The sequence below is a fragment of the Carcharodon carcharias genome, chromosome 3 (genome assembly GCF_017639515.1).
Source record: "Carcharodon carcharias isolate sCarCar2 chromosome 3, sCarCar2.pri, whole genome shotgun sequence".
NCBI classification, from domain to species: domain Eukaryota; kingdom Metazoa; phylum Chordata; class Chondrichthyes; order Lamniformes; family Lamnidae; genus Carcharodon; species Carcharodon carcharias.
The window spans coordinates 38,666,245-38,683,884 of NC_054469.1; the positions used below are offsets into that span (position 1 = coordinate 38,666,245).

The following is a 17,640-nucleotide window of genomic DNA, read 5'->3' on the forward strand; positions in this document are numbered from 1 at the left end:
ATTGCTCCAAGAAACAACCTCTAATACACTCTATGAACTCTACCTCAGGCTACCCTTGCCAATTTGATTTGTCCGGTCTATATGCATAGTAAAATTATCCATAGTTATTGCCCTGCCTTTCTTACATGCTCCCAGTATTTCCTGGTTTATACTGTGCCCTACTGCTAAACTACAGTCTCGAACCATGTTAAATAAAAAGTGATATGATTCTTTGGACAAGTTCACATGTTTCAATGTTGCTCTATAATTGCATTTATAATTAATAATAATTAGAAAAACACAAGCCCACAAAACAGCAATGAAGCTGAATTCACTCCAAACACTCCCTAGTCATTTTTCAGTGGCCTTGTGCGAAAATGACAAATGGGAACAAAACAATAGCACATACCATCCAGGTTATGTGAAACAGTTACTGCATTTAATAGGACTTGATCTATCAGAAGCTCTAGAGAACTGGCACAATCTCAGTTAAATCTGCACAGCTATAGTTTCCAAAAGGGTGAATTAGCCATGACAGCAGTTGTATCTTTAAAATCCCAATTCCCACCATTTTTTCATATCCTTTGCTTCACGAATAAATGCCCACGACCTTTTTAAACAATTGACAGCATCAATGGGATTCTGAGGCAGTCTATTCCAGACTCAGCAAGTGTCATTTATAATCAAGAAATTTAGCACAAAAATATGGAAGCATACATGTGCTACTCCATCTCAGAGCAATTTCTGAGTATCCTTTAAGAGGATTTGAAATATTTATCTAATTACTTCAAATGTCAGTTACAAGCTTTCAATAGATACTTATGGTGCTGAATTCATCATTTTAAACTTTATACACAAAAAAACCCAAAGGTCAGTAGAAATAATCACACTATTCACCAGCGCAAACTGTTCACTTGCTTTTGGACCCTTCCTTAACCTTTACTTCATTGAATATAGCAGTTTTAAATCTCATTGATCTTTGCATTAGCCTCTTAAAGCATGATGCACCTTTCTCACTCAAATATTCTTTGAATAAGGTGTCCAAAATTTCCAAGTTTTTCATCTGTAGCCTAACCAATTTTAATATAAAAACAAGTAATGAATCAATGTTCATATATATGAAAAATAAACATTATGAGATATTATGCCCTCTTCACGTTCAGATTCATGCAGCAGCACTCAAATCATTCTGTTCCTACACAATTTTATGATGTGGCTCCATTCTTCACTGTTAGAAATTACTAGTTCACTAAGCGATATTGATTTAGGCTTGCCATATTTTCACACTTCACTAAGCAATTTCTCCCTTAGTAACCACATCCTTCGGTTGGCATGCTCCTTATTTCAACATTGTCAAATTTTGATACAAAATTCTCTCTGGTGATGTGCAAATCAATTATGTACATGAAAAGAGGAGCTGTTTCAGCACAACCCTGAGATGTCACTTACCAATCTAGAAACATCCACTATTTTAGTCTTCTCCATTTCCTATCCTTTACCATCTCTCTGCCCACACCACTACCTCCCCTTAACCTTGACAGGACATCTCTTTCACAGCATTCTCAAAGTCCTAATATATTGCATCCACTGAATTCCCATTCCATGCACACCAAATTTCTGTAAGGAATTTAATTAAATTGGCCAAACATCAGAACTTACATCTTTTTAATAAGATTATACACGGTAAAGATGACCTGGTAAACAGCATAAAGTCATAACATCATTCTACCTAATGTATCTTGACATAACCATCATTCCACCTGTTCATGAGCACATTTGTTGAGTCAATATTTTTCAAGTATTGACTAGTCAATAAAATAGTGTTTAACATAAGACAGGTTTCAGTTCAAAATTAGCAATTTAGAAAGGTAGCTTACGTCACCAAATTAAATCTTCACTTGGTCAAGGAAAGGCACCAGTACCACCACAGGGCTGAATTGCAGCATTCAATTTCCTACAACAGAACTAATTTTGTTGAGTTACTGCACTAACAGCCTGTCATAAACTGATTTTAGAGTGTCCAAAGAGTCTCTATTACCAGTTTAAGTATACAAACTGCCAACACAAACATCCAGATATTGTTTCCCCATTTAAGTATGCCATTCAAAGTGCATCAATTGGAGAATACTGGGAATGAAGAATAAAGCAAACTGGCTCAGGTACATGCTGGCCCTCAGTGACATTACTCCAAATCATAGTCAGTTTCCATATGTACACAGACATTATCCAGTTCAAACTCTCCATCCCTCCAGTCTCTTAAGTCATCTGTCTTCCAATATTGGATCAGCAGAATCTCCCCTAAGCTAATATTGGAAAGACAGAAGCCATCATCTTCAGCACCGGTCACAAACTCTTTCATCACCACTGACTTCACCCAATCCCTGGCAAATGTCCGAAGCGAAACTGTTTTGACCCAGAGATGAGCTTCCCAACATAATCTGCTCCACTTCTTTCCTCCTCTACGACATTCCTTATAAGCTACTTTGATCAAACCTTTGGTCATGTGGCCTAATATCTCTATGAAGCTCAGCATCATATTTGTCTCATAACACTTCTGTAAAGCGCCTTTAATGTAATGAAACATCCAAGGTGCTATGCAAATCTAAGCTCTTGTAGGTGAATTGGACGACAAGATCAGGGCAATCCATACCGGTAAACTGGGTTAGCAACCCATTTCAAAGTAAGTACAGGTATACTAATGAGCAGGCGCACGTCTGTGTATAATAAAATCAATAACCTGATAACTGATAAGACTGAATACATTGGAACCATGACATGCAGTATGCAACATTAAATTTGGACCAATCTCTTCCCCCAACACGATACCAGCTGTAAACAAGTATTAAACGCAAATCGAGGCTGCCTTAACTTCATGAAGGTGGGGGAGGCACAGTGGCAGAAGACAGGAAAATCCTAACAAGTAGCTGCCCCCAACTGCTCAAGTATCTCCTGGCAACCAACTAATGACAATAGCTGCCTCGGGAAGAGTCAGACATTAGGTTAAAATATTAAGTTAGCAAGAAGAAAAGAATTATGCAAAACAAATCAGATCGACTGCTGACAAAATAGCTTGCTATAAATTTGGAGCATCTGGATACACAGTCACTGCAGACTTTCTGGGAATATTTGCAGTGGAAGGGCTCTAGTTAATCTGAAGAATACATTTCCTGAAGCCTTCTGAAACTAATTCAATTAAGATCAATTACAGGCTCAAAAGGTTGACTTGAGATTTGCACGAGTCCTACAGAACTGAACTTGCAATGAATATCAGACAATAGGCAGAGAGCAAGTGTGCTGTCCTTTGCAGAGCAGTGAAATGTTATTAATCCAGCGTTTCATTCAGCCGACAAATGCCCTTTGCAAATTCCGAAAAGTCATGGATTCCTGAACTTCCCAGTACTAATTCAAAGTCTCCAAAACCTAAAATTTAAGAATCATAGAATGGTTACAACCAAAGAAAGCTGCCATTCAGCCCATTGTGACTGTACTGACTTTAAGAGCCAAGTCTGGCCGAGGAACAGTTTTAAAACCTTACACACCTCAGCACAAATCACCAAATGGTACAGCACATGTCTGCCTTATCACACTTGTGCCAGTTTTTTTGTAGAGCTACCTAGTCTCACTTGCCCGGTCTTTCTCCACAAACCTGGAACTTCTTTCCCCTTCAAGTATGTAGACAATTCTTTTGGGAATTACGATTAAATCTCCTCCTACCACCTTTCATCTGCTGCATTCTAGTTCACTTATTCAGTGCATAAACAAACAGGTTTTTTCATGTCACCTCTGGTTCATTTGCCAATCACGAAGCCTGTGTCCTCTGGTTACTATCCTCACTGACACTGGAAATAGTGAAGAGAAACTAAAACAAGATTTTGAACACATACACCAAATCTCTCTCATTCATCTCTGCTCAGAGAACAATCCCAACTTCTTCACACTACTCAAGTCCCTCACCCTGGTACAATACTATGAACTTTCCTCTGCACCCTTTCCAAGATCTTGATATACTTCCCAAATTCACCAACAGAGGGCTGCAATGTTTTATAAAGGTCTAGCATAACTACCTTGCTTTTATACTCTTTTGCTCTATTAATAGAGCAGAGGATCCTGTATTTTCTCGTCAAAAACAATCTGCTCAATTTGCCCTGGCACCTTCAAAGATGTACATGCACCTCCATGACTGTTCCTGCACCCCTTTTAAAACTGCACCATTTGCCTTATATTGCCCTTCCTGATTTCTTGCTAAATCTTTCTGCATTAAATTTCATCTGCCAAGTGTCAGCCCATTTCATCATTTTATGCCTTCCTGAAGTCTGTTCCTATCCACCTCATTGCTTGCTATGTTTCCATGTTTTGAATCATTGATTTGCAAACTTTGAAATTATTCCTTGTATATCCAAGTCCAGGTCATTAATACTGTCTATATATAACAGCAGTGGTCCTAATACTGACCCTCAGGAAAGGCCGCTGCATATTTCCCTACGGTCTAAAATAGCCGACCATTTACCATTACTCTCTGCTTTGTCCCATACAGAACACTTGTCATTTAATCCCACGGGCTTTTATTTTGCGAAGAAGTCCAGAGTATGGTATTTTGTCAAATGCCTTTTTTTCAAATTCTCCTCGACTTCAAACAACTTTAATCAAGAAAAATAATTAAACAATTAGATTGCAAGTGTCCATTGCAAACCAATTGGCCCGTTGTTGCCAGGTCTTTTTCTTAATGTATACATGTAGGTACAATCATAATCCTCCAGTCCTCTGGCACTAGCCCTATACTCAAGGATTGTACCATTGTAGCATGAGCCTCAGCAATTTGCACCCTTTCTTCCCTCAGTAACCTAAGACGCATCCCACCTGGATTGGGTGACTTTTCACTGCCAACCTTTCAAGTTCCTATTTTTATTTAGCCAATATTGCTATTGCCTCCTCCTTTACTGCAACACTGGCAGCATGCTACTCTCTAATGATGACAGAAACAAAGAACTTCATTCCCAAATTGGCCATGCCCTCCACCTACACGATGATCCCGAAATAGCTCCACCCTTCTTTGCCTACCCTTGTATTTTTACTCCAGGCTTTTGCATTCCCTTTCGTATTACCTATTAATCTATTGTCAGACTCTCAACCGGCTCTTCATTCTGTTTAAATCTCCCCCTGCTTTTTATATCCAGAAAGATTCTCGACTGTTTTGAACCATACAATTGTCTTAAGTTTTCTTCCGCTTCCTCACTAACTTCTACATCTTTAATTATCCACGGAGCTCTTGCTTCAGATGCCCTTTTCACCCTTCAGAAATGGCAAGGATGTGTCTGGGCTCTAACTCTGTGTCTGTCGGGCAAAGGACTAATTCCTCAACCACATCTTTGCAAGTATAATTACTAACCAGGCCATTCCCCACCCCCCACAATTTGGAAGAACTGGATGATTTAAAAACATAAACCAAGGCTGGTGGCACTGAAAATCTGCGTAACCATCTTTCATCCTCAACACCCTATCAAAACTTTTGGTACAATTTTTTTTATTCACTCGTGTGATGTGGGCGTCACTGGCTAGGCCAGCATTTATTGCCCATCCCTAGTTGCCCTTGCTCAGAGGGCAATTAAGAGTCAACCACATTGCAGTGTGTCTGGAGTCATATGTAAACCAGACCAGGTAAGGACACAATGTGCAGCTGTTCAGTTAATCTAACCAATACCTTGTTCTTGTTTATTTCTTTCAAGACTATTTCTCATCCTTTTTCTCTGTTCATATTTATTGTGCAGTGACTGCCCCTTCTGTTACCCCAACAATCTCTGCCATCTGCTGCCTTTTTCTCCAAGCGATTGCTCAACTCGGCCATGCTCCGATTAGTGCACAGAAATCTAAAAAAGAGGTCATTCTGCCCTGAGCCACCTATCTGGTACCTTTCACTTCACAAATCTGTGCTGATTGGAATGAAGATTAGTCAGAAGAGTATTTAAATATATAAATTAAAAAATATAATTCTTCATCAATTCAGGAGCATGGATAATTATGGGACAATTATTTTGCTGCAGCACAACTGGACAAAAAAAAGTTGGTTTATGTAATATAACTGGTGAACAATGGGTAGAAAGTAATCAAGTAGAGAGAGAGGTAGGGAAACAAAAAACACGCAAGTTCACCAATCACAAAGACTATTAAAACACTCATTCTTTACCATTTTGGTGGTCAAAATATTCAATATTTTACAACAGATAATATTTTCAATAGAACATACAATTCAAATCACATTATGCAAGCACAGCCCAGGATAATGGAACGTTAGGCCAAACAGTGCCAAACCAAAGGAACTCTTCATCACTGAAGGGCTGAATCCAAAAGAAATGTGAGTCTTTTCTGCAGTATTGATCAAACTGATTTAAATGTTGCTGGTATTTATGAATTATGGAAAATTATTGCAGGTATAATTGCTCAATTACTAGATTTCACAACCCACAATGCCTCCTGCTGCCACAGACTCAAAGTATGCAGCCTTTCAGGAAGTCTTTCTCCCAGCAACCAATTTAGTTTTACACACAACAGCTAGTTGGTTAGGCTGCCAGCTCTTGTTCCAACTTATTTCTTAATTGTAGGCCAGTTTTAAACTTAAGCATTCAGATAAGTTTAAGGTAAACTTGTGTTTACATACTTACTTTCACAACCACAGACATCAAGGCCTGTTACAGCCAATGAAGTACTTCTAAAATGTAGTCACTGCTGTAAGAGAGGAAATGCAGCCAATTTGCACAGCTGACTCAAGTGGTAATGGCTAGATAATCTGTCTCTGTGATGTTGATATAGGGATAAGTATTGGCGAGTGTGCCAGGAGTAACACCCCTGCTCTTCTTCAAATAGCACCATGGGGTCATTTACATCCATCCTTGAAGGCAGATGGAGTTGGGTCTTATATTGGATTTGAAAAACTTCACACCTGACAGTGCAGCGCTCCCTCAGTACTGTGCTGAGTACTGCATATTCAGTATGCAGTATGAGTATGAAGTGCCAGCCTTGAACCTTCTTATGCAGAGGAGAAAGTGCTACCATTGAACCACTGCTGACACTCACCCAAGCACCATCAGGTGGTTTTACATATCAGTAAAACATTTTTCCGTCACCTGAAACAGCATTCGGTGGCTGCAGACAAAAATAAAAGTTCCTTAAAAAGAAAGATGATTCCAACATTCGTGGTGGTTGGGCTTAGGAGAGGAAGAGGAAATTAACAGATTAAAAGGAGAATGTCATTACATGTATACATAAATAGTTTCCATTATATAGACAGAAATTAATCATCAAATAAGATTGGCAAGAAATGCATGCAACTTTTGGACATATAAAAACGTTACTATACAATCAATGCATATCAAAACAAATTATCAGCTATAAAAGTGGACTTTTCCTGAATCTGATGAATGCTGTAGAACACCAAAACTACTGAATTCAGGAATTAAATATTGCTCCCCTGTAGTTGATTCCACCATAAGCTCTGCAATTATGTAGCTTGTTGTGTTGTATTTAATTATCAATTTCACACATGTAGTGGTTTGTAAGTAATCCATAACTTCAGCAGACCACTAAGATGGCTTTCTGGGCAAAAAAAAAACACTGGTGCACTTGTGGCTGCAACTCTGAATTTGCTGCCAACACAAGGTGAAGCAGAGTAAAATGAATGCTGCACAGCAGTAAGCTGTTACACTTGACCAAAAATACTGGCAAGTTTTTCAGTATTTAAATGTTGTTCACACTGATGAGTTTTTAAAAAAAAGATTTTTTTTAAAAAAGTCGCACAAGCAGAATGGGTGATAGTGACTGAAAAATGATTGTCATCTCTGGAGCTGGACTTGAAGGAAATGCAAACTGGTGTCTGGAGTCCCAGTAAAGTGGACATTCAATCCAGCTCCTAGAAAGTGTATACAACCACTCCTAATTTGGCAATTCTAACAAGACCATAACAATGGTAGTAAAGTAAATGGGAAATGTTGTGATGACCATGGACTGCTACCTTGAGAAAGGGCTATCAAACCTTCAAGGCTGAAAGAAAAGAGCATTTTGCTACAGATAGCTATTATACTTCAGCCAGGTGTTCTTGATATTGTCACTGGATGTTTGCAATTAGATTGTGCCCTATTTGCAGATGACTTGTTCCATGTAAAGATTATGAAACAAGACATTTATGTACAACACGCACCTGCTATACATAATTTTACATATTTACATGTAAATGCTACAACCAATACAAATGAAACTGGGATGGGGGAAAGATGTTTATCAGCTGTAACATTATGGCCAGAATCACACATCCGTTTGATTTGTCTATCTTCAGGTTTTTACACCAGAACCACAATACTCATTATTGAGTGGCCTTGCTGTCCTGACAATAATGATAGCTGGAAGAAAAGGCACACAATAAATGCCGAGAATACAAATGAGAAAAATTAATTTCACAGTAAAAAGAAATATTCTTTTACAGTAGCAAAACAATTAAACAGCTTTAGACATTTTGTCCTATCACTACTTATATTTTCAAACATATGATCCATGGATCTTAAGGGCACAGAGCATTTACAACTCAAGGTTTAATTAGCTTTGATGTAGTTTAAACTGTGTTGCTTCTTGTGTATTGAGAATACCACCTCATCTCTGACAGCAAATAGCTTTGTTTCCTATTCACATACACACTTCTGGAAGCATTAAAAACCGATACTTGGCCCCTCCTATGTCTCAAAGCTGCCTGAGTGCCATAATGCAAAGGACATGGGTGTCAGCTTCCACGCATATGCAGTGATACCTAGCTCTACCTCATTAGAGTCTGGCACAATCTGTTTTCACACTTGTGGCACCCAGTTCTTGCATAACACAAATTTCTTTTAGATACAGATCAGGAAGACTAAAGTCCTCAACTCCCATGAAATTCCATACTTCTGTCACTGAATTTTATCACCCTCAAATGTTGTGACAAACTAGCCACACCTTGACATCCTTATTGAGCCTGAGATGAACTTTCAACTCCAGATTCTCTCAAAAACTTGTGTTATATCGTGCCTTTAATGTAATAAAATATCCCAAGGCATTCAGGGGAGGGGTGAGACATGGAGGGATTTGAAAACAAAGATTAGAATTATTAAAATCAAGGTGTTGCTTGGCCAGGAGCCAATGTAGGTCAAGAGCACAGGTGTGATAGGTGAACAGGACTTGGTGCAAGTAAGCTCAAAACCTGCAGTTTTGGATGCCCTGAAGTTTACTGAGAGTAGAGAGGGAGGCCAGCTGGGAGTGTACTGAAAAATCAGGTCTAGAAGTACCCAAGTCATGTAAGAGGGTTTCAAAAGATGAGCTGAGACAGGGGATGCTGTGGAGGTAGAAACAGGTGGTGGCACAGATGTGGTCAGAAGCTCATCTCAGGGTCAAGTGTGACACCGAGGTTGTGAAGTCTGGTTTACAAACAGTTGCCACGGCAAGGGGGATAGAGCTACCGAGCTAACAAGCCAAAAACAACACAAAGACCATCTATTTCCAGCACTCAACATACACCTCCACTGATGCAAGAGCCCTATGATTCTGAAAACACATGCCTTTGTTACTTCTGGACTATTTTAATGCTCCCCTGGTCAGCCTGCCATCCCGTTAACCCACTCCTCCACCCCCCACCCCGCCACCCCAAACATCCACCTTGAAATTTGTTGCACCCTCCCCCCCCCCCACCCAACATTATCTGTGTAACCCTCTGCCACCTTATAATATCCCATATTCCTCTAACTGGCATCTCAGAAATCTTTTCAGTTGCAGGCCAGCAACTATTATTTTCTGAAATTGTGCCACAGACCAAGTTGGCCCTCGCCAAATTCACCAATGCGTAGCCAGGATACGAAGCGTTAGGGAGCAAGGAGGAAAATAAGAGATTTGTGCTGCTTAGCCGTGACCATCATCACAGAGAAGCAACAAGAACAACTTCCAAGCCATTCTAAAGAGAATAGCCATTTAAGCAATGTATTAAGCAATGGAATCATAGAATGAAGGTATTGCAACCATCAGGTGGTGATTGAAAGAGATACACACCATTGAAGGAAATGCTGCCCACAGAATGAAAAAAAAACTGGAAACACAATACGGGCATACACAATAAATAACTTCCTGTTCAGGTACAAACTCAAGTCAAGGATGCTGAAGCCAAATTCAGTTCATTTTTCCAGAGAAAAGGAGTTCCCCATTACAGCACTAACTTGTTCTTTAAAGGGCTCCAGAATTTATCTCCACCACCCGAGGCCATTGGAAGTCAATATCCTCCTACATTGATTTATACAAAGTATGTCAAAAACTGATTTCCACTTGCTGCCAAATCAGTAACCAAAGAACTGGTTGGTGATTAAGCTCAAAAGAATGAAAAAAGATGATTTAATTTCAAAAAACTATTTGGACTTGGCATCCTGGCAGAAAGGGGTGAAAGCAGAAAACAACAGCTTTTGAAAAAACCTATTATTGAAATATTCAAGGGGCAAATACACAGGAATTTCAGTAAATGGATAGGTGTTAATGCAGTGGGCTGAAAGGGTTCCTTCAATACTGTAAAACTAATCAAAACATGGTGAAGGTGGGGGGGGATGGAAAAGAGAGGCAGGGAAGAGGAGGGAGCAAAGCACAATTTTATTCCAAAACTACAGATGCAATCATATTTCTCACGAGAAAGCATTGAAGTGCTACAAAAACACAGCAATCTTCTGAATGAAGATTCAATTGAGGAAAGCATATGGAATCAAAGTCTATACCTCACATGCATCACATGGGGTTGTCACTCACTTTCAATATTAACATTGCAAAGTACTTAGAATTAATGCCAAGTACAGTGCATAGTATAGGTCACCTTATTTAAGGAAGGGTGTAAATGCATTGGAAGCAGTTCAGAGAATGTTTACGAGACTAATACCTGGATGGGAGGGTTGTCTTATGAGGAAAGGTTGAACAGGCCAGACTTGTGTCCACTGGAGTTTAGAAGAGTAAGAGGCGACTTGAATGAAACATAAGATCCTTAGCGGACTTGACAGGGTGGATATGAGAGGAAACATTCTCTCCACGGGAGAATCTAGAACTAGGGGTCACAGTTTAAAATTAAGGGGTCACCAATTTAAGACCGAGATGAAGGGAAACTTTCTCTCTCAAAGGGTACAGTCATTGGAAATCTCTTCCTCAAAAGGCAGTGGAAGCAGAGCCTTTGAATACTTTTAAGGCAGAGGCAGATAGATTCTTGATAAGCAAAGGGGCAAAAAGTTATTGAAGGGAATGTGAAGTTGAGGTTACAATCAGATCAGCCATGATCTTATTGAATGCCAGCGTAGGCTTGAGGGGCCTTGTGGCCTACTCCTGCTTCATATGTAGGGCACAAGATACCAACCAAGGTAGTTAGATAAGCAGGCATCTGCAATGAAATATCCACTGCTCTCATCTGTGATTACATATTCAAGTCTCAATTCCTTCACTGAAATCAATTCCGAGATTCCTGAAATCAAACAGAAACCAAAAGCTGAAGTTGGCCTACATTTAATACATACAGCGCATTTCAAGGGAGTAATACCCCAGACTTAAAGACAAGCCATTATGGTGACATCAAGCCCTTGACAGCTGCCAACCATAAACATGAAAAATTTACTCCCAAAAATGCAAATTAACTCCTGAAGCCATGATGCAAGGCTTTATTAATCTTCGGCCTCACCAGAAACACCACCTCTCTTCCACCCACCAATACAATTAGTATTTGTATATTTAAAAAAAAAACTTTACAAAGCACTTTTATTGTTCAGTTCTTCAGATTGTAGCATTCAAGAAAAGCTCATCAATCCAGCACATTTTGATTTTTGCTGTGGTCTGATGGCTGCTATCATTCCAAATCGTTGGGGCCAGCAGAATAAAACTCACCGCCACCTTCTCAAGAGGAATTAGGGATGGGCAATAAATGCTGGTCAGTAATGTCCACATCCCATAAAGGAATTTTAAAAATTACATCTGTGATTCTAGTGAAAAAAATCAGTTGCAAGTTTGTATACAGAGGCAGGAAACTTGCTCAGAACCTAGCTGCAACTCCCATAAGAGGGTGCTGGGCTATTTGATCTTTAATATTAAAGACTGGCCCAAGTACTATGAACCACATATGACAATTTCTCTCAATACACGTTCAGTTACTTCCCTACTGCAAACTGCCTCCACTACTCAACTCCTGCCTTCTCTTGAAGGTGCAGAATCTTGCAACAGTGCACAAAAGTACCAGAAGTACTAGCAGCTCTTTGGCAGTTCACCCAAGGAACTAACAGCCTGGCTAGCAAGCATTACATTTAAGCCTGGCCCTCATTTGATAACCAAACCCTTTTTTTTCCAAATTCGTTCATGGGATGTGGGCCCTTGCTCAGCATTTATTGCCCTTGTTCAGAGGGCATTTAAGAGTCAACCACATTGCTGTGAATCTGGAGTCACATGTAGGCCAGACCAGGTAAGGACAACAGAGTTCCTTCCCTAATGGACATTAAAAAAACCCATCTTGTTCACTAAAGTGATAAATGGGCAATGGTTTCACGATCATCATTAGGCTTTTAATTCCAGATATTTTATTGGATTCAAATTCACCATCTCCATGGTGGGATTTGAACCCAGGTCCCCAGAGCATTGCCCCTCGGTTTCTGGATTACCAGTCCAGTGAGAATACTACTACCCCACCATCTCTCTTTGGAATATACAGCTTTACCCACGGTTAGCCCAAAAGTGCTGAAACCAATTGTGAAATCCTAATTAGCCCTTAGCTGAGATTACCTAATTCACCTCAAAATAGGAGCTAAGCCTGTCCATTTCGGGCCTTGACCTTATACAGTATTGACTGAGTGGTGTCTTTAACTCAGTAACCCATAAATCTTTATATATCTGAATCCTCAAGTAAAGAGCTGTCTTGTCATTATGAATTTCTCTTTTAGGTATAAAGTTGTGGGTCAAACTTTTCTGGCAACAGTGGATGTCCACGCAAATGCTGACTGTCATGAAGAACGACCAATATCTGATATCTGTTAGACTGCATCGTGTCGAAGTAATAGATACGAACTCGTAGTTTTGAAGTGCTTGGCACTTATCTTGCACAGCTGGACAGGATACAAAAAATTGGTCATTTTGCAGGCAATTTCTCTGAGCTATAATCTCAAACCTCCCTCCAATATATAGTACCTGGCGTCAGCTTTAGTTGCGATCTCGTCACTTTCTGACTTAATTAATTCCATGCCTACCTACTTAAACCTACATCTGACCAAAAGCTTGGTTATTTGTTCCAATATCTCATGTTCTCAAGTGTCAAATTGGGAGACAATGGTATTGTGATAGTTCCACTGAACTGGTAATCCAAGGGCCAGGTTAATGATCTGGGAACATGGGAACAAATCCCACCATGGCAGCTGGTGGAATTTAAAATCAATTATAAAAGCTGGGATTGAAAGCTAGTATTAGTCCAATTGTGACCACGAAACCATTGTCGTAAAACCCAACTGGCTCACTATCGCCCTTTAGGGAAGGATATTTTTTGTCCTTACCTGGTCTGTGACTCCAGATCTACACAATCTATACAGCACAGGGGGACATTTGGCCCCTCATGTCTGCACCAGCTCTCCAAATGGGCAACTCACCTAACACCATTCCCAGCTTCTCCCTTTTCAGATAAAGGTCTAATTCCCTTATAAATGCTTCAAACGAACCTGCCTCTACCATACTCTCAAGGAGTGCTTTCCAAATCCTGACTACTCGCGGCATGAAAAAGTTCCTCCACTATCACCCATGTCTCTTTTACTAATTACCTTAAATCTGTGCCCTCTCATTCTTGACCCTTTCACGAATGGGAACAGTTTCTCCTTATCTACTCTGTCCAGACCCCTCATGATTTTGAATACCTTTATCAAATCTCCATTAATATAGCTGGCTCTCAAGTGCCCTCTGAAACAGACTAGCAAGCTGGTCCATTCAAGGGCAATTAGGGATGGGCAATTAATGGTGGCATTATCAGTGGCACCCATACCCCATGAAAGAATACATTCTAAAAACATTTTGATAATCACTCCTATGAACTGTTCGAGGACATTTTGCTAGATTCAAGGCACTGCGGTTAGAACTTCCCTAAACTGTGTCCTTTCTCCTCCTCCCTATCTCTTTACAATGTTGAAATTAAGCAATGCTACAGTCTCTTGCTCAAATACATGTATGGGATTATAAAACAAACTCCTTTTATTTCTCAGACATTCGTCCTATAATCATGTTTTTAAAAGCAAAAAGTTGGGTAACCAGTATTTCCCTGATTTCCTTTTCAAATTTGTGGTATCCTGCTTTCAATATAAAGCTATGGTCCTCTAATTTCTAAATTCCATTTAAGGCCATTTCTGACAAAAGCACAATGAAACTAGAAGTTCCGCACTATTTTCTCAATCATTGTGAACAAACTTCGTGAACAAGTGATAGGGTAATTTACCTGTGTATAATCAGACAAGGAGGTATATACCATCGCTTGACTAACATTTCTGCATACCAGATAAAATATGTACCTTTATATGCCAGAACCTTATTAGATTACAATCTTGTATAAGTCTCCAGGTCCTTAAGGAGACGTGTTCTAGTTATTCAACTTTGCACAATCAATAGTTGCCACTATGCAAACTGCTTATCAATATATCACTTACGTATCACATCTTTAAAGGTAATGTAATAGAACATCCGAAGGCACATCACAGGAGCAAACTAAATTTGACTGGCTAAATTTTTCTGGCATTTTCCATTTCTATGTCAATATACCATTAGACCCACACAAGGGAATTGCTGTGCTTAAGTATGTTTGCTGTACATTGATAAAGAATGTTTGAATTACTAATCATAAATCTTCAATTATGATCACAATTGCACAAAGTGCTGTGAAGCTTAAATTTAAACAGTTCTTTCAAACCAAAAAAAATTAGCTCGAGAAGCGTAATAGAATCCCACAAGATTACGAAGTAAAAAATTACAATTTGACTTGTTCTGGCACTACGCATTTTTATTACAAAATAGTCAGTTTAGTTTGGAACGGATTTTTAATGCACGTTTGCTTGGTGTTGATAAACCCATTTCAGAGGCCTACTAGTTCCAAAATGTAGATTAAAAAAAGCGTTGTCAAAAATGAAGACCCTACTTTACACATTCAGCAAAAATCTTCAGGCTTTTTTTTTCCCCGAAGTGTTAAAAAAAATCGCTCAACTGCTTCATTATATAAAGAGAACAGAGTGTTAAAACTCAAGTAGGCCAGAAGCCTACATAGAGTGTCCCCGGAAACTTTTTTTGCAGCGCATCCCTAGCAGCAACAGACGCAGTGCGGTCTGGTAGTTAGCTGACACAGCTGTGAATCTCGCTGACATTTTTTTTGTGTCGATAGGGCAAGCTCTATCAACTTCAGTGAACAGCCACCCTTTACGAGGACGTTAAATAGTTGCTAAATCATACCGCCCAAGAAGCTTGAGCTGATCTCATGGCATCACTACCTGCGCTTCATGACCACCCCCACCCCCCTACCCACACACACCCCACCTTCTTCCCCTTTCCGGGTTAGAAAAGGAGGAAAAGAAAGTGACAATGACGGCTGCACAAAATTCTTGATCTTGGAACTTGTGGACGAGGTAACTGTCGACACTGAAACAACACCCTCCCCCCCCCCCTCCCCACCAAAAAATAAAATACCGATCACATCATCATTGACAAAACTCGGAATAAAATGCAACGAAAGACCGTTTGGGGATCCCCAAAACTCGTGAAGATAATGCGTCACTCTGAGACACATAGTGAAATTTTAGAAATGAAATAGATGAAAAAAAGTCCGTGGGATTCATTTCCCTCTCTTTTAATGGTGGTGGTGGTTTGTTAGAGGGTTTGGGGGGGGGGTGTTTAGTTCGAGCCATTCATGTTGGAGGGAAGCACATGTTCTTCATGGAGTCCATGCACAAACAGCAACCCGCCTTCACCCCCACCACCCGCCGCGCAGGCATGGACTAAACCCGCCAGATTAAAGCGCACACACACACATACACACAAACAACAGCTAGAGCCAGGCCTGGGGCCTACGAGCTTAGCTGTGCCCTTTTTAAAAAAAAAATCAGCAGCACTTTTCCAATCCAGACTTTATCCTAATACGCCCTCCACTCGGCTTCAAGCAAGGCACAGTCTGAGAGACAGAGAGAGAGAGAGAGAGAGATGCGTTATCCCCCTCCCACCCCAGGCCCGGGCTCACAGTCAGCCGCCTGCTGCTGCTACTGCAAACATGGCGGCCACCATGTCTCTCGCTCTTTCTCCCGCTGCCCCGGGGGCCGGGCCTCAGGCCCAGAGGCCAGGCTGAGACAAACCCACCTCCCCCCCCATCACCATCGCTGCCCCACAACCCGCATCAAGCGGCTTTCTCACCTGCCCGCCGCTCCTGCCGTCACTTGCTCGGGGGACGCCGATTGATCCTCTCTCCCGGTCAGCGGGGAAACAACAAGCAGCAGCGGGAGGGGGAGGAGGAGGAGGACGCCGCCGCGGCCCCGGGATTCTCTCTCACACACACACACACTAACTCCCCTGTCTGAGTGAGAGCCCGGCCTGAGGGGAAGCACTTGAGCAGACGCAAACTCGAGCAATTGTGGGTTTTATTTATCCCCTTGCCTTGGAGGCCTCGACGATGTGGCTCGGGCCTTGCCGCCGTTTAATCCCAATCAGCTCCGGTTAAAAGCTCTTCGTCGTCCGATCTCTCTCCTGGCGGAAGGGGGGGAGGGGGGGGGAAGAAGGGGGATGGGCAGCTCCTAGCGTGGGGGGAGGGGCAACCCAAGGCCGCGCCGGAAGTCCCGCCCCTTCCTCCTCCTCCCGCACTCACCATTGACTCCACCCACTGACCGCCAGATTCCGATTGTGCCCCCTGCCTGTCAATCATCGAGGTTCCCGCCCACCGACTTGGATTGTTCGTTCTCCCTATCAATCAGCAAAGTTCCCGCCTACAGCCCGCGCCAGCTTCGATTGTCCTCCCTGTCTGTCAATCGAGGTTCCCGCCCCCACCGACCACCGGCTTCGATTGTCCTCCCCGTCCGTCAATCATCGAGGTTCCCGCCCCCATCGGCCACCAGCTTCGATTGTCCTCCCTTCCTGTCAATCATCGCGTTTCCCGCCTCTCCCCTTTTTAATTAATGGGAACCAGGCGATTTGTAGTGGAGCTGCTGTTTATTACGCGCCTTTGAACCTGTGTACGTGTCTTTTGCCTCCTTTTTAACCGAAATGAAAACATCGTATTTTTTGCATTGCATTTGAAAGATATATTTGCATGTATTTTATATTAAGGTATCTTATGTATACCTTAGACGCGACATGACAATGAATGTTGGTTTTGCAACCCTGGGGAGCCTTGTGGTTGTAGACGTTCTCTGGCCATACGGAACACTCCTGAAGCTCCTCTGAACTGGAACAAGACACCCCTGAGTGTTTCATTCCCGAACTTGCTAAAGAAAACGGCCGCTGGTCAATTTCTTGCTTCGTTTTTTTATTAGGATTTTTTTAAATAAAAAAAGCAGAACCGAATGATTGCTGGGCAACCACAGGTGTGCCCCGAGCTACTTTGGACATAGTGACGTACAAGAGGTGATAGACGATTTCGCATTTGTTTTAAAA

General features: G+C 41.2%; 1 protein-coding gene across 3 annotated transcripts in view; it reads right to left on the minus strand.

Moving 5' to 3' along the window:
• larp4b (La ribonucleoprotein 4B) overlaps positions 1 to 16,739 on the minus strand; it is a 131,243-nt gene extending 114,504 nt beyond the window's left edge. The window contains exon 1 of one of the 3 annotated variants that reach the window (XM_041184386.1): positions 16,648 to 16,739. The gene's annotated coding sequence lies outside the window, so the exon portion shown is untranslated. Of the gene's footprint in view, positions 1 to 7,047; positions 7,067 to 16,407 lie in introns of those variants that run through there. The other 2 variants (XM_041184385.1, XM_041184387.1) reach the window with 2 other exon arrangements.
• Positions 16,740 to 17,640: the final 901 nt, after the last annotated feature.